Source organism: Sitophilus oryzae, unplaced genomic scaffold (genome assembly GCF_002938485.1).
Source record: "Sitophilus oryzae breed Bouriz unplaced genomic scaffold, Soryzae_2.0 scaffold_1375_pilon_pilon, whole genome shotgun sequence".
NCBI classification, from domain to species: Eukaryota; Metazoa; Arthropoda; class Insecta; order Coleoptera; family Curculionidae; genus Sitophilus; species Sitophilus oryzae.
The window spans coordinates 134,181-159,110 of record NW_022146032.1 but is presented as its reverse complement, the minus strand read 5'-3'; the positions used below and the strand labels follow the sequence as shown (position 1 = coordinate 159,110).

Sequence of the window (24,930 nt, the reverse complement as noted above, 5' to 3'; positions counted from 1 at the left end):
TCCGACTTTATACGACAAACAGAATATGAATTAATCAGATTTAAAATTATATTCAACGATGAAATAACTACTAATAATTTCAATGATGAAATTTCCATACTTGGATTGCCAAAGATTTTATTATTGCTAGAAATGAATTATATTATTATTAATATTAATATTAATACTATTTGCGCGTTTAATACTATTTGCGCGTTTGCTAATGGCGTTCTTTGTGGAAAACCCGGGCTTCCGACCATTTTATGTTGTGGTGCTTGGACCATACATGATCTGCAATGCCCGACTTCATTGTTTCACTTCTTTGTGCATGTTTTTTAAGTTCGTCAAGTCGTACATCTAGAGGACGTTTTGTCTCTCCAATATATCACCGACTCACCGCACCCGCACGGTACCTGGTAGATGCACTCTTTCTCTTGATTTGATGATTCAGGTATTGATTTTGTCAGAGACACCTTCTACCGCACTGCACACGTTAGGAACTACTCTAAGAACTCTTGTACATCTAGAGAACGTTTTGTCTCTCCAATATACGACTCACTGCACTCGCAAGGTGTCTGGTAGATGCACTCTTTCGCTTGGTTTGATGATTCAGGTTTTGTTTTTTGTTAGGACACTTCTTCCCGATAGTCCCTAACGTGTGCAGTGCGTTAAGAAGTGTCCTAACAAAAACAAAACCTGAATCATCCAACCAAGAGAAAGAGTGCATCAACCAGGTACCTTGCAAGTCCTCTAGATGTACAACTTGACGAAAATAAAAAACATATGGAAAAAGGTGAAACAATGAAGTCGGGCATTGCAGATCATGTAAGCACCACAACATAAAATGGTTGGAAGCCCGGGTTGAAGAACCCCATGGAAAAAGCGCAAATTTAAAGAGGCCGTATTCATTTCTAACAATAATAAAATCTTTAACAATGCAAGTATGGAAATTTCAACAATATGACAACCACTCAAAACGCTCCAATGCAGGTGTCCTTAGTGAAAAACCTCATGCTTGACTGCACCCAACAAATTCACGGGTGAATGCTCGGCTCTAGTATCTCAGTAGTTTTAGGATTTAGTTTTGTTCACACTTGATAATGATCAGTGATACTTCTGACCGAAACGTTGTGTAAGCAAAATAAATAAAGCAAATGGAAGTCCCAAACTCTTTTAATTTTTTAGAGTTTAATATTTCAGGTGCATGAGTTTTTTGAACACCCTATGACACCAAAATATCTGTTCTATAACTAAAACATGAATTGATTTTTGACATACCTACCTACACTGTGTTAACTTTTTAAGGTTCAAGCTCTGAAAAAATAATTGAAAACAGTCGATAATGCAGTTTTGTTTCTATATGTAGAAGAAAAGTTATTTTGGAGGACAAGCTAAATTAAAAAAATTATATAATATAACGCCTTTTTTAAATAATTACCTTCTGACTATTTTCGCATTTATTTATTGACACCCTGTATATTAAATATGTTTTGAAACACTGTTGAAACAACTCACTATTGTTGCTGCATTTATAATTATTACAATATATTAATATTAATTTCAAATATACCGGGTGCGTCTCAAAAGTGACTCACCCCCTATAACTTTTTTATTTTTTCAGATAAAAAAACGAGATTTGGTATGTTAGTATATGACATAAATTAGGAATGATTGGGGTATTCAATTATTTTTGGTCACTTCCTGTTTCATCGGAAATGACTACAACTTTTGATTTTTAAATGGCACCCTCGGTATTTTTTCCTTTATTCGATAGAAAATTACATTCTAAATAGAATGACATATCATATGTCAACTTTTGACATTCTCGCTTAATAAAAAATCGTTTTTTAAAACACAATCTAGAGTGCCATGGCTATGTTAAAAACACTAAATCTTAATCAAGGAGCCTTGGAAAAATAGATTTGATCGTCTAATGTTTTTAGTGTCTTGTCCTGACCAGTTAGAAAATGCTCAAATCGTATTTTTAATCATATCTCGATTTTTTCGAATGGATCGAGGGTGGCTCATTAGGATATTTGGAAAAAGCATTTTTTTACGAATAATTTGATACCACACAAATTTTCATTACGAGCCGCAAGTTATAATGTCAAATAAATCATATGTGAAAATGTCAAGAGTTGACATATGATATGACATTCTATTCAGAGTGTTATTTTCTATCGAATAAAGTAAAAAAATAGCGAAAGTGTCATTTAAAAATCAAAAGTTGCAGTCATTTCCGGTGAAATAGGAAGTAACCAAAAACAATTGAATACGTCGATCAATCCTAATTTATGTCATATACTAACATACCAAATCTCGTTTTTTTAACTGAAAAAATAAGAAAGTTATAGGGGTGAGCCAATTTTGAGACGCACCCGGTATATCTAATATCATACCCTATTATTATTGTTCTTTATTTATAATTTTTGTCGTTTGACGAAATTAAAAAAATATATATTATTATATTATTATTTACAGTTTTGCTATAAATATAGAACCTCATATTATGCTAACAAAAAGTGCTATAAATAATTTCTTACATTATCACAAATCTGCACATTCCGCTGGATTAAATAGAAAAATACTGTATATCAATAAAAATTGAAGTATGTTTCCATGATAATTTAACTCTTATATAGTATAGCATTTAAAATATTGGTTATTTGAGTTAAATACTATTATTCTAATCCTTATAGTATATTTTTCATTTTCCATACAATTATACATATGTACGTTTACTTACTGTTATAAAAGATGGTCCTTTCACAACGCACTTATCTTACAACACTAAAAAGAACCAATATACTCCTGCTCACGTAGAAACATTAGCATTTTTTGTTCTTCATAAATATTTAGCCTGAATACTGAGTGATGATTTGCTAGAGACACGAGGACGGGAATCAAGGTTAATAATAAAAATGTTTATAAATTTAGCAATTAAAACATAAACAATAATAGTAAAAGTTGTAGGTAACATCACAGTTGCATGTTATACATATTTTTACACCAATTTGAATGAGAGCAAAAAATATTTTTTTCATTAAAATGCACGTTCACCAATATGTCAAGAAACTGTTATATACAGAGCGATTAACCATAATTGATATAGTTTGCGATACTGTGTTAGAAAATATTAGTATTAATGATTGGTAGTGATGCTAAAACAAGTTATCCATCGAAAATTTTTAGCAAATTATGCCAATTCACTGACGTCGATTTTTTTGGTTTTTTTTTAACTTCTTGGAAATTTAGGTTTTGACTTTGTTATTTGTGAAATCGACATATTTTTTTCAATGTAAAAAATTATTCTTTTACAGTACATGTATAGTGTCCAACATGGAAAAGCCGTGCATACATAATCACAGTATATTTTCAACCCAGTGTTCCAAATGAATCAAAACAAGATTAGAAATTGAACGTAATCAGCGAAACAGACTCGCAATTTTGAGGTAGATTCGCTTTTATTCATTTAATATCGCTTTATTCGTTAAATTATTCTTTATTCATTATAATCGCTTTAGATTAACATACTCGCTATTATTCATTAAATATCAAAAACGTATAGATGGTCAATTTCAAAATCCTCTTAACCAGAAAGTAACAAAAAATTAAGATGGAGCAATATAATATAAGCCTTTTTAATTTAAAAAAATATGTAGCAATTTTTATTACTAATTTAAAATGTATTTTATTGTACAGGGTCCGGCAATAGTGCATCGGGCATCTGTAGTTTCTTCAATAAAAAACATAGGAATTTTGTTTAAGTAAAAACCTAAAGTATGTTATTAGGATGTATTTCAGGAAAATATTTTAATTTCTACAGGGTGGCTCAAAAAAGTGTGAGTGGCTCGGGATATTTTTTTAAATGGAACACCCTGTATATTATTGCATTTTTGGATTCCTTTCTGATCATTTTACATAATCCTAAGATGTTATTAAATATGTTTTGATAGTTTCAGAGATATTAATAAATTATTTTTAAAATCAAAATCAAAAATTGAAATTGAAAATCCAGACCACTCCAAGTTTATTTTTTTCCACAGTCATAATACCTTTAAAAAAAATTGATCTAAATCTTTAGTACTTCATACAAATAATTGCCACTAACCCTGCCAGACTCAATTTCTAGATGCGCCACTGAATATAATATAACATAAAAATATACAGGGTGAGTCTTAAATAAGTTCAAAATTAGGGGTGGTATAGTTCGACCACAGGAACACTACTTATTTATGAGTTTTTTTCGCAAAAAAATATGTTGAAAATCGTTGAAAATTTTCTTGTAAATTTTCCAGTATATTTTAGAAAACTTTTTAGAAGTCTGTACACCGCAATATAATTTACGCCAATTAATTTATTTTTTTTTAAATTTTATATTAATAAATTCCCACGTTATAATTTATTAATAGCCGATATTACCATGGTTACGGCTTTACTGTATACAGGGTGGCCCGAACTGTATTCCGGAAACTTCGGCAGCGTATTCTGCAGATAAAAATATGTAAAAAAGTTCGTATAAATATATCTCCTAAAATGCTTAGTTTCGGTGATACAGGGTGTAGAAGTTTCATTTCTGTTTCGATTTTTTCCAAATAACTTCTGAAGTAACGTCAATATTTGGATGAAAATTGGTGTCTGGGAGTTTTTTGACATGAGAAATTTGATTTTGATATGACTCCTTCTTGTAGAGGGCGCCACTTACATATTTTATAACTGGTTTGAAGAGTAATAACTTTTCGTCCATACCTGTATAAAACTACTGAGTGAAAAAATATACATTAACGACTTTTTTAACATATAAAAGGTCTCTTGGTAAAAATCGCTACGAGTAATGGTTCTCGAGATATTTGGAATCAAAATTATCAATACCTGTCATCATTGACATAAATTAAATATGTTGACTAATAGTTATTAGACTGAAATCATAAATTTGAAACTTTTTGTGCCAAAAGTTCAACAGAAACTGTATAATCATCATTTTTTCGCAGAAAAATTTAGGATCAACTTAAAAAATAAAAATTGATTATTTCAGTCAAATAACTATACTCAACGTGTGCTTATTTTTTGTCAATAATGACATGTATTGACTATTTCCATTTTAAATATCTTGAGAACGGTTGCTGGTAGCGATTTTTACCAAGAGACATTTTTTTGTAGAAAGTCATGGAAATGTATATTTTTCAGTCAGTAGTTTTATACAGGTACAGACGAAAAGTTATTACTCTTCAAAACAGTTAAAACGCATGTAGGTGGTGCCCTCTACAAATAGGAGTCATTTTGACATCAAAATCAAATTTCTCGTGTCACAAAACCCACTGACATCAATTTTCATCCAAATATTGACGTTACTTCAGAAATTATTTGGAAAAAATAGAAATTAAAATGAACTTTCTACACCCTATATCACCGAAACTAACCATTTTAGGACATACATTTATACGAACTTTTTTACTTATTTTTATCTGCAGAATATGCTACCGAAGTTTCCGGAATACAGTTCGGACCACCCTGTATATTGGTTACGACACTAAAAGGGAAGCAAATACAGAAATCACCCCATGACTTTCAACAATTTTTAAAAACAAATCAATTTTTTTAATTTCCAATACGAATAACTCAGTTATTTTGAACTAATTTGAAAAACAGTAAAGAGAAAATATATTATTTTTATCGAGATCTACCAGCCCTGAAAATATTTGCACTTATTTAAGACTCACTCTGTATATCTACGGATGTCTACTATCATACCTACCCATAAATCTTGCTTTGGTTCTATAGTGATAACATCAATGAGAACACTTAAATAATTTTGACTAAAACACAAACATAAAAATCCCATGGCCAAAAAATCAGGGCTAATTTTAAATATGAAATTATTCTTAGATTTAAATCTACAATAAATAACCTTTAACTGTAATGGTATAATACTTAATTTTTTCCACAGCTTCTGAAAACGTTGAACTTTAAAGTAGTTGTCCTTAGATTTTCATAAAAATTAAGGTAATTCACCTGTCGGTAACTGACCCTTGCCAGCTAAATACGTCTTGCTACTTTTCTTCAGCATCAATAAATCATGATAATCAATAACCACGTTGTTAAATAATTGTATTTATTCATAAATAATTCCGATATAAATGTTCGAGAATATGTAGAAGATTTTTTTTAATTGATTTTTTTTAAATTCTTAGAAACGTGATAAATTTACATATATTTTAACAAATAAATAAATAATTTATATATTTTATTAAACAACATTGTATGGTGTTGCATTAGAATTTATGCAAAATATTATATATTCTGTTTAACAGAACGTCAACGGTTTTTATAGAATTATCTAATGAAAAAAATTAAAGTATTCTAGAAATAGAGTTTTTCTCTATTCTTTGTTTCTTTTTGCTTCCGACGACGGGAAGAGATAATCCGGGACCCGGGATAATCCGGACAAGATAAGCCAACACTCGACGTGAATCCACGCGATGTCACGCTATCCCACGTGATGCGACGTGGGAATGGGTGTACACATTAGGTAACACGTGTTAACACGCCACTTCACAATCAACTTCATAATGCAACTTCACAATCTGCATTAACCTTCTTTCCATAATTTTTGATTATTAAAATTTTAAAATTAATAATAGAATTTGTATTCTTACTGATTGAAAAAACATTTTTGTTTTCTATTGCATTCGAAAATAACCGTTAGAAAAGTTATAACAATGTTTGATTCAAGCAGTTCTTCCAGTGACGAAGAATTTTTAGTAAAGTGTACAGGTGCTGCTATTGTATTAGAAAGTGCAAAAAAAAAGAAGATTTTGGGTACACAAAATAAACAAAAAACGCAATATATATGGTACCTTTTATACGCTAATTAAAGAACTCGAGGCAGATCCTAATCGGTACCATATGTACTTTTGTATGGACACCAGAACAATTTGAATATTTACATAATCTTGTGGAATGTAAAATTAAAAAAAAGGACATTAGATTTAGAAAAAGTATTGGAACAAGGGGACTAGAGAGGCAAGCGAGGAACAACACGCCGTAACACACATCGGTGAGATCTGGGACCGACGAATCGACCATCACACGTGTCATAGCGTGTTATAGCGTCGGATAGCGTGGCGTGTTGCCTAGTGTGTACGCAATACATGTAATTAAATGGAAAAACATACGCACTGATCTTCATGACATGTGTAGCATGACATCGCGTGGCATAGCGTGTTGGCTAATGGGGTCCGGGCAATATACCTCCCGAAACGTTAACTATTTTTTTCGCCGCTAGGCAAATTTGTTTATTAGTAAATCATTGCTGACAAGTTGGTCTCATTTGGATTAACGCAGCAGTGCTTACAAAAATAACTATCTTATTTTGTAGATTTTAATACAGAATACAGTGCAAGTAGCGAAATACTCATAGGGCTTTTTTGCAAGGATAATAATATTGCTACATTCTTTTCTAAATTAGGTTGATTCTTAAAAGAGGCGTCTTCCGGGAAGGATACAGGAGTCCCAAAGACCCAATGGAGCCTAAAGCCCATTTCAGACATAATATTTAACCTCACGTCATGACTGTTAAATCAACACGTAGGTATTAAGTAAAACATTGTGTATACAGAGTGTCAAAAAAATAATGTATCTAACTTTGGTGGATGATTCTACAGATCAAAATAAAACAAAGAATTCCTATGAACATATGCCCTAAAATACTTCCCGCAAAACTTACAGCCCTCAAAATAATATATTTTGTTTACTTTTAAGAATACTGGTAAAGCGTTTTTCACTAAAAAATGTGCTCTTCGTTTAGTTCGAAACGATGAACGGTTACAAGATATTTGTGTTTAAAGATTACGATTGGGTTACGATGCATCTATTTTAGTATTAGCGAAATCATCGAGATTAGTGCCAAATTATGATATTTTTGTTCATCAAAATCCTTTCATGAAATGTACTGAGTTAAGTTTTCTCGATTTATGTCAAAAGAAGTAGACAGAAATTCATAGCATTAGATAAAATAAGTCTTTCAATCGCTTAATCAAGATATGCAGTGAGACACACTGAAAAGTGTTAGAAAGAAGTTTAGTGAACGAATCTAAAAGGGTTACTACCCACCCAGTGGTCATCGACTTATTCATCGTACGACTTGTCCATTCAAATGGCAACGAACCTAGAAGACTGGCGACTGACCGCTGAAATGATTTTAATTCATTTACCTCGACAAGTAACCTTTAGAATATAAAAATTGAAACGACCACGCCGACCTTTCGTTTGAACTCAAATCGGATCCAATGGAACGGGTTCTGAGGTGACAAATAAGGATTTTTCATCGGTGATGATAGGCCGATATCGTCTGTGATATAGTAGCCAGACAAAACGGACACTAAACTTTCAATTTGTCTGCGGTCTGTCTCAAAATTAATCGTTTGCATATTTAACAAGTCAACTACACGAAATTCTGTCGAATCCCATAAATATATCGTATTATTGATGGTCGATGATAAGGGGAACTCATCGTTGAGACTCTAATCTAACGATTTGATTCTATCAGAATAAATAACTATATTAGTAGGAGAGCTTAAGGCAGAATAACATAAGGGAATAAATTGTATGTGAAATACTACTACCAGTTAACCAAATTTACCCAAGTACCTAGGTCCCTTCTCTTCCAAAGAAAACGTCAGTAAAGTAATCTAACTTCCTCTAGAAGATGCGAGACTTTGTCGTTGGTGGGGATATTCATAGTTAGATGCTAGGGGAAATCTTCTCTAACACTTTGGTTGGGTCTAAGGAGCATTGTCTTGTAGCGTAGTGGCTGTAGTGTGGTGGCCAAGGAATTGTACCAAGATATATAACGATACCGGATTTAATGCATGTCCGTCACTGTCTGTGGTAATGTATAATGTATATTGGACAGAGTGTGTGGGAGATCTTAGCTTAACCGTCAGAACCAAGAGGAGATAACCTCACCAACATGTCAATGAGATGAATGGCTAGATAGAAGACCAGCCTCTACTAGTCTCAATCTTGGGGCACCAGGAGGCAAACCCATTGTATTCTCGTCTCCCTTACTTCCATCTCTACTGCGATCCACTTCTACATGCGGGGCTCTGTAGAAGTGGATCGACTAACCCTTACGGTGTAACTGACCTCAAATCCAAATATGCAATAGAGAAAGAGGGATTATCCTCTATTATAGATTCGGGACAACACCGGACGGACAGATCCTCCAGCCTCCACCTCACGAGTCGAAGGCAAGCTCCTCGACTGTGAACGTAGGGCTAAATCCCAACCGTGGAAGGGTGTATACTCTCGTAGAAGGAGTAGATGCCCACTCCTCGGAGGATAAACATCTGTTGTCAGAGGAGGATGGGAAATACTGTTCCCCTACAACAAAACGGGAACTACCTACTCATTCTAGATTCTACGTAATTTACCGAAAGTGACGTAACCTAATGAGAGAAATAACGCAGTGAAGTAAGAGGCGAATTTTAGTTGCTGAGTTTTGATTTTTATAATGAATACGGTCTCTTAGACTCACGCAGTAGTGATGATAGCAGTAATTCTAAAAACACGAAACTAGTAATCACAAAATAAAATAATAACTCTAGTAGGAATCAATCCACTGAGAGTAGTGAGTGAAATCTAATCATTATAGCAATATCTGAGTCTGCATATACTCACAAGTTTTAAATAAATGCAAATATGTAATCTGTGATTTAGAACTCTCAAGTTGCATTATAATTCAAGGTTGATTAACTTTGACATTTTTGCTTTTTCAATGTTAAAATATACTAAAATCCAAACAAAATATAAAATGTATTTGTTAAGAATCTCCCGGTAAACGTTTTTTTTTTGTGGATGGTTCTTACAATTATATACATTTATTATCTATATCTGTTTCGTTTCTTGGTATTGCTGTAGTTTGGACGGAATGCACTAATTACACTTTAAATAAATCGGCACTTTATTTCCACATTAATGACAGTAAACTAATCATATTTGCATCATTCTTTCCCAATATATTTGAAGAAAAATCAACGATACTCTTTGGATGTTTACTTTGAATTCTAGATAACTGGCGATAATTTATTTCAATATAGATATTCTAGCGTGTGAGCAAATAAAAACCATTATAGTAGGCGTTGAACCCAAGCAATAAACTATGTAGTGTGATCGGCAATAACTTAGTATATCTACTACTGAATTATGGTAAAAATAATTATACAAATAAATTTAGCAATTTTTACAATTAATGGAGCATTGGAAAAATAGATCATCATGTTGTATGACAAATCCACCATTATAACAGGATTTCTGAGAGGTGTTATGACGGCACAATGTTGAAGAAAGGCCATTTACACATGTGAATAGGAATATTAGGTTAGATGACGATATGGGAACAGCAAAATAAAACACTAATTCACCACAATACACCAAAACACTTTACTTTCTCTGGACGCGCGTTTCGCTAACTATGTTAGCATCATCAGCAGATGATTAAAACTGACTGGCGATATGTCTAAAAATGTCAAACAGGAAAATTGTTCAGTATCTGGTTTTTAGGTGCGTCCATCGTAGGAGGTAGATAATTCCACTCCTGGGGGAACGAACAGCTGTTTTCAGAGGAGGATGGAAATACCCTCTCCCCCCTACAACAACAAGATCTCCATTTATGATGAGTTATAGAGTGTGTGGTGAGTCATGAGTTAGCTCTGCGCCGCTACGCACTGATCGTCTTCAGCGCAGCGGATAAAGAATACTGTATCGTAGTTCTTCTTTCATTCGATAGAGTGAGTGGTTGCCGGAGCCAGAACTACTGATTAATCCGTAGATTTACGGTTTTTGGGTACAGTCCGTTAATAATACGGATTTTCTATCACTAAACAATTTAACATAATATTATATGAATAAACAAAGAACGGTGTCAGAGTTGGCTTGGAAATGAAGATCGCTGTTATTTCATATGTAAAATATTATAGTAAATGTCAATAATTCGTCATTCCCAAGCCAACTAAACGACTTTTTTCGATCATACGACATATTCAGTATCTATAAAATAATTTTTATTTTTGCTGCTTATTCTATGTTTAACACGAACAAATTTTCAATATACAGGGTGGCGCACCTCATTCGCCTCGGTTGATTATACGAAAACGGAAAGATGTAGAAACAAAATATTTTATGGGTATATGTGGGTAGGAAATCTGCACAATTTAAAATTATTTTGAAATGTACAGGGTGTTTCAGAACTAAGATCCATACCAAAGTTATATTTTTTCTTATGCAACACCCAGTATTTTATTTCATTTTTGGATTCTTGTGCCCAAAAAAGGTATTTATTATATGGGTTAAATATGTTTAAAATCTTTGGTTTTTGAGATATTGAAAGATATTTAAATTTGCATGCTACAATGGAATAGATTATTAACACCCTGTCCATTACTTTTCAGAATTAGTTGTTGTGCTGAGTTTAAAGGTAGAGAAATAAACTTTACAGAAAAATGTTATTCCTTCCTTAAATTTATAGCGGGGGTATCAAAAATTGCTGGTTTTTATTTAAATATTTATTTTACCTAAAAACTTCGTTATTTCAAATGCAACACTATGTATTTTTTTAAATAAGTCGAAGCAGATTCAAATGCTCTTTCAAACTATATTAGGGTTTCCTATACCTATCTGGCTCAGATTTTGAATAAAACGCGATTTTTCAATAAAATCGTAATCAAGATGGCTAGTGTTTAGTGTTGTCATGGCAAGTTTCTAGTGACAGTTAGTAGCTATTTTCAAAATCGAAATTAGTTTATGGACTTATTTAAATTTATCCCAGTTTACTTTTATTTAATTTACCTACAATAGTTTAATAAATAATATTTATTAAATATGTGTTTATTATTCTATCAAGAAAAACGAAGAAGTAGTCTGAATTATTTTACGATGACTTGTAGATGCATGGATTTTCTATAAAAGAGCCAATTAGGGCAAATTTATCTTCTTCACTTCCAACGACAGGTTTCTGCCTAATAGGTTTTTTATAAACCACACTACCAGGCGAAATAGGACAAGAAGTTTTTCAAAGAAACTCTTATCAGGAAGATTCCTATTTGGATATCTTTGAGCATAAGCCCTTGAGGCCAAGAAGCAATTTTCCTCACAAAATAATATCACTAGTAACATATCTATTCGTTGCGCCAGCAGATACTGCTTTATTTTTCTTGATAAAATAATGAATACTTACTTATTAAACTATTGTAGGTAAATTTAAGTAAACTGTTATAAATTATAAATAATAATGTCCATAAACATGGCGACACCAGCCATCTTGATTACAATTTTATTTAAAAATCGCTTTTTATTCAAAATCTGAGCTAGATATATATATATATAGGAAACCCTAATATAGTTTGAAAGAGCATTTAAATGTGCTTCGATTTATTTAAAAAAATACAGGGTGTTATATTTGAAATAACAAAGTTTTTATATAAAATATATCCTTAAAATAGATCAGCAACTTTTGATAGCCCTGTATAAATTTAAGGAATTAATACCATTTTTCAGTAAAGTTTATTTCTCTACCTTTAAACTCAGCATAAGAATTAATTCTGAAAAGTAATGTAGAGGGTGTTAATAATACATTCTATTGTAGCATGCAAATTTAAATATCTTCAAATATTTCAAAAACCAAAGATTTTAAACATATTTAAGCATTATAATAAATACCTTTTTTGGGCCGAAGAATCCAAAAATGAAATAAAATACCGGGTGTTCCATAAGAAAAAATATAACTTTGGTATGGATCTTAGTTCTGAAACACCCTGTATATTTCAAAATAATATTAAATTGTGCACATTGTCTCCCCACATATACCCCTAAAATATTTTGTTTCTACATCTTTCCGTTTTTGTATAATCAACCGAGGCGAATGAGATGCGCCACCCTGTATAAACGCGGATTTTTCATCCGTGGATTCACGTTCATTCTAACGTTTGCAGATATTACATATTTTAACATGGCAACACTGTCGCTTTCAGATCCACATCACCTTCGATATGCCTTCGCTGGCCGAATTAGAGAAAATAAGTGTTTTATGCGATGGCCGCAGAATAATTGGTGTCTCCACCGTACAGCACGTGAGACGAAAGGAGAAATAAAAAATATCAGCCTTATCACGAATTCGCCCATTAGGTTGCGTATCTTCCCAATTCTTTCAATCAACGATAGTACACATTCTTTACATTCTCGTTTATAAAAAACAGATACAAATTTTATCTTTGAATTCACGATTCTTCATAATCGTCTATTATAGTATTTTTCACTTCTAGATACAAACATTTCATCTCTCATCTATAATAATAATAATAGCAAATAAAAAGTAGTAGCCGTGGGCCGAACTGATTTCTTCGTTATAAATAAATGTAACATATTTTTAACCTTGTCCTCAATATGAACATGGCACTATCTTGAAAATTGTAGGCTCGCGAAATGAAGTCATATTTCATGGAATTCAATTAAATTCATCGATGAAACGTACGTGCGGATTATCGGTCGAAAATGTTATCGAATTATTTTGTTTTGAATAAGAAAACGATAAAAAAAATAATGACAAATTTGTGATTCGGAACATACATTTATAACTTAAACAGTAAGACATTTTTATTTCAAAACTACTACTACATTGTGTTTTTCTTTTTAATTTATCCTAGATTTAGAACTACAAGCAACACCACAAGGTAAATTATGCGCAATTAACTTATTTTGATTCAAAAAATACGTAGTTGTTCTATGTCCGTGGAATATTGGAACTCTCTGTATATTTTGTAGATTTGCTTTGGAAAAATAAATTCTCCAAGAATTTGTTTCTCAAAAACTATGGGATGTGGCGTTTTTTACAAGAGGTGAAAAATGTAGTAGATAGATACTAGAGGGACCATTTTACAAAAAAGAAAATATGTCGTCGGGGGAATTAGAAAATATTTATACTAAAATTTATGTAGGGGTGGGGGTAGTTTTCACTCCCCCAGTACATTTTCTTGATTTTTGTAAAAGTTATGTTAAAGCATTTAGCAAAACATAGACATTCAAAATCTCATTCAAATCGGAATAATGGTTCTTAAAATATCTGAAACAAATGTGTTTATTTTTTTAAAGTTTGGTGCCCTCTAGCGGACAAACGAAGCACTTTTGTATAAGTAGAGGTAAATTGTGTCCAATGAACTTATTTCGATTCCACCCTGTATATTGCGTTTTGTTGAATAATCTATTTAGTACTGGATACTTTATTAACAATTCTAAATTTTTATAAGTATATGTTTAAATCAGATCAACTTATATACTATATTTGAATTACTTCGACAACACTAGAAATGAATGGGCATCGTAACAAAGAAGATTCTGCAATATTTTTCAGTGTTTATGAAATCAATCTCAATTATTCTACTTAACTTAAAAAGAACGGTAAAGTAAGAATCAGTTACAACAGTTTCAAAACTAAATTAATAAAAACTAAATTTAATAACTACGAAAAAGAGTTCAGAAAGAAATAATAGGGCCAGTCTGAAAATCGAAACTCGTTAAGAAAAATAGAGCACGCAGTATGTAACTTAAAAAACATATTTTTCTTTATATACTATTCTTAAGTGGTTTTGGCTTTTGGCCTTTCCAATTGATGGTAATTAGTTGTATATACAACTGCATTGCTTTGCTAAGGATCATCAAATAAAGAAAACCAAAGATGAATATAAACAAATAAACTACAAATAGTCGAGAGAAATGAAATCGGTGACGCAGCGAAGGCGAGATGATATCGCTAAGAAAGTGCAATGATATCTGCTAAGAACAGGGCGCCACTCTCTAAGAAAATGGGTCGTAACATACATTTCACTCTGCCGACTAAAAATATACACACGCCAGTGACGGCCGCTCAACCAAAGAACCTACAAGCTTACTACTCTAATAAATAAATTAAAAGTATAACCATTTCATTAAAAAGGATTCTATTAAAAAATGTCGTATAAAAAATAAAAAATGGAATTTTTATTGTCCATCAAAGAGAAGGTTGACTAAAAACTAATATTAGTTGACTAGTCTAAATTAAACCAAAAGGAAAATCAACAATGCGAAATACATGACGTAGTAAGATGACCAAGAAACAAGAGAAGAGAGTGGGGAGACCATGTGGACAGAATGCCAAATGACCCAGCAAAATGACCGAAAATTGCTAAAGAGAAAAGACCAAACATACCTCGACCGTCTGGACGACCCATAAGATGGTAGGAAGACTGGTGTCTTCATCATCCCAACTGTTCCTAGGAGACACGGTACCCAGTCCTAACGTACGAAGAAGAAGAAAGAAGAAATTTATAAGTTACTAGTTAATTGAAGTTCTTTTTCTGGCAGATCATAATACATCTTTACAATTAGTATGAGTGAATGTAATGAGAGAAAGTTCCAAGTGGAGGGTGACAAGAGATGACTTGGTCCCATCTAATTTAAATTGGATGATTTCTTAGCCAATCTGTTTTTGTTACCACTGCACATGCATGTGTTTTGACCTTGCCTAACTGGATCTTAGAATCATCAGAAATATCTCTTTGTGAATAATGCCATTCCAATAGAGTTTTTGGCCAAGTGGTTACTTTGGATCTTCATAGAGTTAAAAGTGAGTCCAAATTGGTCGCCAAGCCAGGATACTCTGTAACTAAATAGCGATCGGTAGCGATAAAGAATACTAACCTTGCCCGTACAAACTAAACGGCAAGCGACAGTATTCTTCATCGCTACCGATCGCTATTTCGTTACAGAGTTCCACCCCAGGATTTTGACTTCCCGTTATCTATTCCAGGATATTTCTTCAGATGACATAGCAAAGCAGTTACTTTTTACCATAATTCAAAATATTAAAACCTTAAAGTTGAATAAGAACAAGTCTAAGTTTAAGTCTACTATTAAGAAGCGTTTTAACAAAAACAAAATCGAAAACTTCGGAACAAGAGAAATAATACATCTGCGAGATACCCTGTGAATGCCGTGGCATACTGGAATAAAGTTTGGCTTTGTCCAATACAGTCTGGCATTGTCCAAGTCTAGCATTGCAGATCATATGAAATCCAAGCAACATAACATAAGCTGGTCGGAAATCAGTGTCTACACGGAAACTCATTAAAAACAGCGTTAAAGGAAAGAAGCCGTTTTGTAGCAAACAGTAATATAATACATCTTTAGCAATCCATCCATGGAAATATTCACAATATGGCAACTACTTATAAAACGTATCAAGCATATGAGCAGTCTCAGTGGCAGTGGATAAACTCACAATTACCTACACCCAATTTTTTTCACCGGTAAATGCCTTGCTTTGTACATGTATAAGCTCAGTAGTTTTAAGATTTAGTTAGTTAGTTTACACTTGATAACAGTCAGGATACATCTGACTGAAAAAAAATCGTAATTTAAAATAAAGACACTGGAATTCTGAAATTCGTTTAGTATCAATATTGGGTTACCTTCTTCTCAAGTTGCTATACTCTTATAGTGCCTTACAATAAAAGTATTATCATCATCATCATCATCACCAACATTTTAAGCTTATTCAACCATTTTCAATTATGGTGCAGCCTCCTTCACATACTCTCTTTGTAGTTGGGCCCATTGTTGTCTATTGTTGGCTATGCGGGCCCAAGTTATCCCTACTAATTTCCTAATATCATGGTTCCATCTTAGGTTTGATCTTCTTCTAATCCCCTTAATTCCTCGTGGGTACCATGCTCTAATTTTTGTGGTCCATCTGTTGTCCGTCCTTCTTGCCAGATTTCCTGCCCATTGCCACTTGAGGGATTTGATTCCGTGGATGTCATCTATTACCTGGGTCTTTTGTCGTATCCACTCTATTCTTTTACGATCTTTCTTGGTTATTCCTTGTATATTCCGTCTCCTTGAACATTGTGCGACCTGTTGTTCTAATCTTGTTGATAGCACAATATGTATATAATTGGGTGCAGGGATATGTATATGAATGTAATGGCTCTTGGAATCGAAGAAAATTAACAAATAAAACTAATTTTCTAATAGGATGTGAGTTCTCCCTATGATCCCGGCTTTTATATTATAACGAGCCGCCTCTGACCTACTCTTATGCACAAAGAAAAGAACTGAATGATGGACAACGACCGGCCTCAAGTTTCACCCGATTATAAATAGTAGATAAACGACGAATTAAAAGAACGGTATGGCGGAAAAGTGATCTACATTCGGTTTTTTCTTCTTTTTCCATCTCTATATTAGAAAACAATCGGTGCTGCTTCACTTTCCGCCAGAGAGCAATTAACGAACTTAATTAAAGATGAAATTTTTCGCTTTTGTTTCTTTATGTAACACCGGTCAGCAGATGTTATTAAGAAAAGAAATCAATTAAAAATTAACAAATTATACTAGTAATTAATAAAATCCATGTCTTCGTAAATAGTTCATTTTATGGTCATCATTGACTAGTTTTAAGTGAATAAGCAGTAATACAAATAATAAAGTATTATCTACAAATCATTACCAAGAAAAGCCGTATATAGCAAAATGAGTTTACTAGACTTTAACAACAAAAAAAATATTTCAAGTACAGTACGCCATGAGTATAAACTCTGCAACTGATCTAAATATGTATAAATAAGCATCAATATAGTTGTTGGAAAACCCGAATAATGCAAGTCTAATATGAGTGTCGTGGCACTATGGAATTAAGAAAAATAAGGTTTAATTTTTATTTATAAATTCAAAGTAATATATACCAAAAATTAAGATCCATAAATGTCTACATTGAATAGTAATAACAGCAAAATCTTAAAAATAATATCAATAATTAATCAACTATGTAACGTAATGGAGAAGAAAATGTCAAAACACTGTGGCAATCGATTATCATCTCAAATTTTCCAGTGGTATGTTTGCGACGTTTGCTATCAAAAAATTTTTGGTTTTGCTGTTTCTATATTACTTTTCATCACTACTTGATAATTTGAGCTCTCATCGAATATTGACGAAAACAATAAAGTAGCCAAAATTAGATTCTTTCTTTATTAAGAATAACAAAGATCAACAAGATCTTTTATTAAGAATAACAAACTGGCTGAATTATCGCCGGCAGTCGTTTTGTATCAATTGACGAAATAAAGACCGCCGCCAATATAAAATGGTTGGTAGCCCGGGTTGTCCAAAAGAACCCCAATGGAAAAAGCGCAAATTTAAAGGGGCCGGATCCATATCTAGCAATAATAAAATCTTTAACGATCCAAGTATGGAAATTTCAACAATATGGCAACCACTCATAAAATGCTCCAATGCAGGTATTCTCAGTGGACAACCTCATGCTTGACTGCACCCACTGTCTTTAAATTTTTAAATCGAATATTAGAGTGGTACATGATGGAACTTTAACGTTGTTTCTTCGTAATCGTGTTTAATAATCTCAAGAAATCAGTACCTACATGCATATTATTTCGTATATTTTTCATTTTATTGATTTTATGGAAAGCACTGTTCATTAAAATGTTGTATCCTTTGTTATAGGGCTTGTTTCTCTCTACAATTTCCTGTCTCACAATGTACCGTTTGTGTCGGGGAGGGATCATAGTTTCATAGTTGTCGATTTTCGAAAGAAATCAGTACATCCATATTATTTCGTATATTTTTCATTTTATTGATTTTAAGGAAAGCACTGTTCATTAAAATGTTGTATCCTATGTTATAGGGCTTGTTTCTCTCTACAATTTCCTGTCTCACAATGTACCGTTTGTGTCGGGGAAGGGATCATAGTTTCATAGTTGTCGATTTTCGAAAGAAATCAGTACATGCATATTATTTCGTATATTTTTCATTTTATTGATTTTATGGAAAGCACTGTTCATTAAAATGTTGTATCCTTTGTTATAGGACTTGTTTCTCTCTACAATTTCCTGTCTCACAATATACCGTTTGTGTCGGGGAAGGGATCATAGTTTCATAGTTGTCGATTTTCGAAACATGCGACATGCATATTATTTCGTATATTTTTCATTTTATTGATTTTATGGAAAGCACTGTTCATTAAAATGTTGTATCCTTTGTTATAGGGCTTGTTTCTCTCTACAATTTCCTGTCTCACAATGTACCGTTTGTGTCGGGGAGGGATCATAGTTTCATAGTTGTCGATTTTCGAAAGAAATCAGTACATCCATATTATTTCGTATATTTTTCATTTTATTGATTTTAAGGAAAGCACTGTTCATTAAAATGTTGTATCCTATGTTATACGGCTTGTTTCTCTCTACAATTTCCTGTCTCACAATATACCGTTTGTGTCGGGGAAGGGATCATAGTTTCATAGTTGTCGATTTTCGAAAGAAATCAGTACATGCATATTATTTCGTATATTTTTCATTTTATTGATTTTATGGAAAGCACTGTTCATTAAAATGTTGTATCCTTTGTTATAGGACTTGTTTCTCTCTACAATTTCCTGTCTCACAATATACCGTTTGTGTCGGGGAAGGGATCATAGTTTCATAGTTGTCGATTTTCGAAACATGCGACATGCATATTATTTCGTATATTTTTCATTTTATTGATTTTATGGAAAGCACTGTTCAATAAAATGTTGTATCCTTTGTTATAGGGCTTGTTTCTCTCTACAATTTCCTGTCTCACAATGTACCGTTTGTGTCGGGGAAGGGATCATAGTTTCATAGTTGTCGATTTTCGAAAGAAATCAGTACATGCATATTATTTCGTATATTTTTCATTTTATTGATTTTATGGAAAGCACTGTTCATTAAAATGTTGTATCCTTTGTTATAGGGCTTGTTTCTCTCTACAATTTCCTGTCTCACAATATAATGTTTGTGTCGGGGAAGGGATCATAGTTTCATAGTTGTCGATTTTCGAAACCTGCGACATGCATATTATGTCGTATATTTTTCATTTTATTGATTTTATGGAAAGCACTGTTCAATAAAATGTTGTATCCTTTGTTATAGGGCTTGTTATTCTCTACAATTTCCTGTCTCACAATGTACCGTTTGTGTCGGGGAAGGGATCATAGTTTCATAGTTGTCGATTTTCGAAAGAAATCAGTACATGCATATTATTTCGTATATTTTTCATTTTAGTGATTTTATGAAAAGCGCTGTTCAATAAAATGTTGTATCCTTTGTTATAGGGCTTGTTTCTCTCTACAATTTCCTGTCTCACAATGTACCGTTTGTCGCGGAAGGGATCATAGTTTCATAGTTGTCGATTTTCGAAAGAAATCAGTACATGCATATTACTTCGTATATTTTTAATTTTATTGATTTTATGGAAAGCACTGTTCATTAAAATGTTGTATCCTTTGTTATAGGGCTTGTTTCTCTCTACAATTTCCTGTCTCACAATGTACCGTTTGTGTCGGGGAGGGATCATAGTTTCATAGTTGTCGATTTTCGAAAGAAATCAGTACATGCATATTATTTCGTATATTTTTCATTTTATTGATTTTATGGAAAGCACTGTTCATTAAACTCGGCTCTAGGATATAAGCTCAGTAGTTTTAGGATTTAGATTAGTTCATACTTGATAACGGTCAGTGATCACCACATTCAAAGTAACATTATTAGTTGCCATTTAACTATATTTTAATTAGAAATACGTCGGATGAACCGGTGAAAACCGACAGCGGCATATTTTCGGCCCTGACCGGACTAGCGTTCACCCTTGACATCGGCGGCGTGACCGATAACTGCGGTGACCTCTGGCGGAGCGACCCAATTCGGGTGCGAAGTGGGTCGCGGCCGACCTAGATTCCGCACTCGGAAAAGAACTTTCTTAAGATCGCGACCGACGTCCGGTGCGCTGACCCCTTCGATTTCACTACCATCGCGACGCCACACACGACGCCGACCTTTCTCTCTAGGGAGCCGAGACACCAAGATTCCTCTTCGACGAGTTTAGATTTCAGTTTGACGCCATATTTCTATAGTGCCAGTTATTAGTCTAATCAAATTGTATTTGGTTGAAAAGTTTTGGAGTAATTCTGATTTATTTTGCTCTCTATGGTTTTTGGAACACTGAAGCCGAATCTGATGTTTGCTAACAAAATTTCGTTACTGAACATTTTGTTAGCGTTTTTTTTTGCTTATAACTCCAAAAATATAAATTTCATAAAATTGCAAAAAAACGCAGCAGAATTTTTCTTCAAGTTTAAAATGTTATATTTCTCTTACTTTTAGCCCTATTTTCATGATTTTTTTAGCAAATATTACATAAATCTATCAACTTTAAGTCATAAGCTCAATTTTTTATAAGCTTTAGTATTTGGTATTATACAGGTTTAATTGAAGGGTTGTTTTTTTTACCTTAACATTAAAACACACCCTGTGCTGTAATTTCGTGAGTAACTCTTCCTGAAACATTATTTTTCGATTAGACCCCCGTCTCCTGAGCATTTTCTTTTTTGACTCATGTCAACACATGTGATGATTAATTTTTAAGAGCGAAATGAACTTGCCACCAACAATTTGCAATTTTCCGAAAAAAAACTATATTCTATCTATCATACCATACTTTATGATGTTATTTTTTAATATCACGAGGTTGCTTTGGTGACTATTATTGTCGTAATGGCATATCGACACAGAATAACACTCTATATTAAAATTTAAAAAACGTTAAAAAGTAACGATACAGGCTTGGTGTGTTAATAAATATTAGTAACACGGACAGAACTAAGGATATTAAAAAATAAATAGCTGTAATAACTAAGTGTACAAACAAACAAAAACTTGTTAAAAATACTCTAATACTTTGTATTGCCTCCCCCGGCTGCTTTAACTGGCTGTAGATATCGGTTCATACTGTTACTGAGACTGCAAATATATTGTGTTATATTTTCCCATCCTTCTTCAGAGACCAAGCGAATATTCATAATTTCTGCCATCTTCAACAAGATCAATCACTTTCGCACAATCTTCGACACTAAGAACCATTATCATGATTATTGATGCAATCGTACACAATAATAATTTCCAAAGCCACTTCGTCATTATGAAGAATAACATAAAAAAGTAACGATAACTGAAAAAATTGCAAAATGTTAGTGGCAAATTAATTTTGCTCTTAAAAATTAACCAAGGCATGTGTTCACATGAGTCAAAAAACAACATATCCCGATATGGTTCTGGCCAAAAAATAGTGTTTTAGGAAAATTTGGTCACGAAATTATTGTACAGAGAGTTTTAAAGATAGGGTAAAAAACAACTCTTCGATTATATTATATATGTATTCAGTATACTTTTAAATTTTTTGGAATTGTATTGTTTTTATTGTGTATTTTTTGTTGTTTGTATTTTTTTGTGATTTTGTTGTTTGTGAGTGCTTTGTCGATGAAGCTGTTTTTTTCTGTTTTTTAAAGCGTTGTTTGTTTGTTTGTTTGTATTCACTCCCTTTTACCTAATATTTTTTGCTTTGTTTAATTTGTATATTAATATTTAAAAAAAGGTAAATAATCTATTTGAATAACCCTGTATGTACCTATAATAAGTAAAATACTAAAGTTTATAATAAACTGAGTTTACGAGTTAAAGTTGATATATTTATATACAATTTGCTAAAAAATCAAGGAAATAGGTCTAAAAATAAAACAAAAATAACATTTTAACAATAATTATTGTTAAATTAACATTTTGTTACATTAATTAATGGTAAAAATTAAATTAATTATTGACGGATTTCTAGTCATTATTTTTTTCTGTAAAATAAAAAAAAATTCCCCTGGATAAACGTCGCCGAAGTTATGTCATACCCATTTATTGCTTAAAAGATTAATACCGGGTGCGTCTCAAAAGTGGTTCATCCCTATAACTTCTTTTTTTTCAGATAAAAAAACGAAGTTTGGTATATTAGTATATGACATAAATTAGGATTGATTGACGTATTCAATTTTTTTTGGTCACTTCCTGTTTCACCGGAAATGACTACAACTTTTGATTTTTAAATGGCATTCTCGGTATTTTTTTACTTTATTCGATAGAAAATGACATTCTGAATAGAATGACATATCATATGCCAACTTTTGACGTTCTCGCTTAATAAAAAATCGTATTTTGAAATTCAATCTAGAGTGCCATGGCTAGGCTAAAAACACTAATTGTTAATCAAGGAGCTTTGGAAAAATAAATTTAATCTATCAAGTTAATATATCAATGCATCTAATGTTTTTAGTGTCTTGTCCTGGCCAGTTAGAAAATGCTCAAATCGTATTTTTAATTATATCTCAATTTTTCTAAATGGAAAGAGCTCATTAGCATATTTGGAAAAAGCATTTTTTACGAATAATTTGATACCACACACTTGGTATTTCGAGTCAAATTTTCGATACGAACCGCAAGTTATAATTTCAAATAAACCATATGCGAAAATGTCAAAAGTTGAGTGTCATTATCAATCAAATAAAATATAAATATATCGGGAATGCTATTTAAAAATCAAAAGTTGTAGTCACTTCCGGTGAAACAGGAAGTGACCGAAAACAATTGAATACGTCTATCAATCCTAATTTATGTCGTATACTAACATACCAAATCTCGTTTTTTTTAACTGGGAAAATAAAAAAGTTATAGGGGTAAGCCACTTTTGAGACGCACCCGGTATAGTATCAGGATACAGTTTTGTAGGATGTTTAAGATACATACCCTTTGTCTGATTTTAGAAAGAAGACATTCTTTATATATAGGCTTTGGATGAGATAATACCGTATGATCGAAAAAAAATGGCGTCCAGTTGGCTGGGAAATGACAATCGCTGACATTTCCTATATAATTTTACATATAAAATGACAGCGATCTTCATTTCATAGCCATCGCTGACGCCGTTTTTATTCGATCATACGGTATAATTTTATTATATTATCGAAAGCCTAAACAAATATCTAAGATAACCGTAATGTAAATCTATATAAAACTAATAGCACGTATTTCCACACCACTTTTTTATTCTCTTTACCATTCGACGTAGCATTTTTCCAGAATTATCCTAATCTTCAAGTTTTAAGTTCCATTCAACATTGTACGGCCAGCATGTTTTAACCAGGATAGATAACACGGCTTATACATAAGTGGCTTATGGAAGTGAAATAGTCTGAAGGACAAATAGCACGATTGTTAGAGGAATTACAACAATTTAATTGTACCATCCAACACAGTGCTGGAAAAGTTAATTGTAACGCACACGACTTATCTAGAAATAGAACGGCCAGAAGTAGTAGTTACAACAGCAAAATAAAACACCAAATCACCACAATACACCAAAATACTTTACTTTTAAACAATGGAACCGCATTGCGCTAACCAACTAAAAAACTATATTGAGTTTTAATCATCTCCTGATGATGCTAACATGGTTAGCGAAACACGCCTACAATGTTTAAAAGTAAAGTGTTTTGGTGTATGGTGGTGAAATAAGTGCTTTATTTTCCTTCTCAGTTCCTCTTGTTAATAAAACGAAAACCATCTTTAGAATAGATTTTGACATAAAATATAAATTATTTGGAAAAAATGGAATACCTACATTTGACTAGACAGTTATCTATTTCTACCTGTACAATGATCAGATAATCGATATTAACTTAAAAAGAAGTAAAATGCATGATAAGAAATGTGCGAAGTGAGAAATGTGTCTACATTCCCCAAAAAGGTTCACCGAAACCGGACAATAATCTAAAAGTTGTAGAGCTGACGCTAATCTCACTAAATTTATCCGGTATATATTGTCTGGGAGTGTAATAAAAATAAACTAAAAAGAAAATAAAAATAAGTTACCTACCGCCAAGTTCTATAATCACAGACGTATCGGACTTTTTGGGCAAATTTCGAAAACTTTCCGTCTGACCTTCCCTCGACGTGAAGAATGGTCAAGATACGAATCGGAAGGGGCGCATTGATCCCGGCGTACGTGCAC

General features: G+C 32.6%; 1 protein-coding gene across 2 annotated transcripts in view; it reads right to left on the bottom strand.

Moving 5' to 3' along the window:
• Positions 1-24,930, bottom strand: part of LOC115875350 (cytochrome P450 306a1) — a 70,192-nt gene extending 45,262 nt beyond the window's left edge. Inside the window, exon 1 of one of the 2 annotated variants that reach the window (XM_030890776.1) lies at positions 24,796-24,930. The gene's annotated coding sequence lies outside the window, so the exon portion shown is untranslated. Of the gene's footprint in view, positions 1-2,725; positions 2,842-24,795 lie in introns of those variants that run through there. The other variant, XM_030890773.1, reaches the window with a different exon arrangement.